Source organism: Myotis brandtii, unplaced genomic scaffold (assembly GCF_000412655.1).
Source record: "Myotis brandtii unplaced genomic scaffold, ASM41265v1 scaffold986, whole genome shotgun sequence".
Classification (NCBI taxonomy): domain Eukaryota; kingdom Metazoa; phylum Chordata; class Mammalia; order Chiroptera; family Vespertilionidae; genus Myotis; species Myotis brandtii.
Window position 1 is genome coordinate 665,046 of NW_005372102.1, and position 2,077 is coordinate 667,122.

The window sequence follows — 2,077 nt, forward strand, 5'->3', positions numbered from 1 at the left end:
ACCCCGGAGTCCTCTGGGGGGTGGACAGACACCCCGTGGCCCATCCGCACCCGGAATGCCGCTCTGCCGTGGACGGGACCAGACGGGGCTGTTAGGAGCAGAGCTGCGGGGAACACTGCCGGGTTATGGTGTGAACACAGGCCTCCATCTCTCTGGGGCAGCGCCCAGGTGCCCCCCGCCGAGTCCGCCGGAGCTGCGGGCTGAGGGGTGTTAGGAAGCTGCCACGCTGTTCCCCAGAGTGGCTGTGCCATTTACATTCCCACCAGCCACACGCCAGGCCGCCCGCTCCTCCACGGCACTGGGGTGTCGCTGCTCCTATGGCAGCCAGACTGCTAGGTGGGGTTTAATGTGCGTTTCCCCAAAGGCTAACGATTCTGGTTTAATGTGCGTTTCCCCAAAGGCTAACGATTCTGGTTTAATGTGCGTTTCCCCAAAGGCTAACGATTCTGGTTTAATGTGCGTTTCCCCAAAGGCTAACGATTCTGGCCTCGGGGTCAACCGCTGCCTCCTCATCTGTGTCTCCTCTCAGTGACATGTCTCCTCGTGTTTCGTCCCCGCTTCCCGATTGGCTGTTTGCTTCGCTGTTGAATCCTGAGCTGTGATTTGCTCTGGACACCGGTCCTTCACCGTGTGTGTGTGTGCAAATGCCTCCTCCCGGTCTCAGCCCGTCCTCCCACCCCTCAGCCCTCCTAGCAGAGCACACGGCTTCCGTGTCGGCGGGTCAGTTTCTCCGTTTGCTGACTGCACTTCCAGGCTGAGTCTAAGTAGGAACTCTTTGTCTAGCCCAACACCTCCAAGATTTCCCGTGTCCCCCAGTTCAGCTCTATGCTTCACATGTGGGCCTGTGGCCATTCTGAGTAACTGTCATACGAGGTGTGAGGGGTAGGTCGGCTCGTTGTTTTGCCCATGACATCCAATTTCCCCGGGCGACTGGCTCCTCGCTGTAGCGGGATGGGAGCTATGCTGGCGCACAGCACGCTGTCCTGTCACACCTCGACTCCAGGGGGTGCTGGTCGGACCAAAACGCGCAGTGAGAGCGGGAAAGTAGAGCTCCAAGTACGTGCATTCTGAGCGCTGCCAGGTCAGCGCCGCGGACCTGCCTCACCACCAGGCATAAAGCAGCAGGCACACCAAGAGAAGAATGAGCACGCGCATCTGTGTGGTGTTACCCTCACCCAGGATATTCTCTCCATTGATGTTTTTGGAGAGTGGGAGGGAGGGGGCAGAGGGGAGGAGAGGAAGGGAGGGAGAGAGAGAGAGAAAGAGAGAGAGAGAGAGAAAGAGAGAAAGAGAGAGAGAGAGAGAGAAAGTGTCAGCATGAAGCATTGATTGGATGCCTCCTGCACGTGCCCCTACCAACTGGGCCGGGGATGGAACCCAGGTACCTGCCCTTGAGCAGGGATCGAACCCGGGACCCTGCATGCACGGGCCGACGCTCTACCGAGAGCAGCACTGGCCAGGGCAGCATGCGTATCTCCCAGTGGGGACTGTCCTTCCCATTTCCTGTGGGGAAAGCCATCCCTGTGACCCTGGGACAGGACAGTGTCTGTACCTGAAGCCTAAGTGTGACTCCCCACGCTCTCAAACGTGAGGCTGAAATGTAAGCTTTCAAAGGCTTCACACGAGGAGGGCAGGGGGTTCTGCTCACATGAAAGCTGGTGATACAAACAAAGAAGTGCAGGGCTGGCCATGGGGCCGTCCAGCGCCAGGGCGGCTCCTGGACCTCCAGGGACAGGAGCCATCGGCCTGACTGACTCTGTGGTGGCTTCTCCTTCACCACTGCCTCGCTGAGACTGAGGGCCCCTCACCCACTTTGAGCTGAGCGGCCTGGTCACTAACTGGGGGTGAACACCACCCGTCTCAGCGGGCCACTGCAAGGCATGAAAGAGGACGCACAGCCGCTCCGCACGCCTGCGCACCGCAGCCCCTCAGGTAGGAGCGGCCATGGCAGCATTGAGGGGAGGACAACCGTCCTTCCTCACTTTCCCAGGCTCCCTCTGGACACACTCAGCAGAGAGCAGCCAACGAAGGAAACCAAAACCAAATACTTGCTCGTTTCTGATAAGAAATGTTTTTG

General features: G+C 59.0%; 1 protein-coding gene across 1 annotated transcript in view; it reads right to left on the bottom strand.

Moving 5' to 3' along the window:
* The window catches only part of AFAP1 (actin filament associated protein 1), a 75,723-nt gene that overhangs the window by 71,989 nt on the left and 1,657 nt on the right, over positions 1-2,077 (bottom strand). The gene's annotated exons all lie outside the window — the stretch shown is intronic.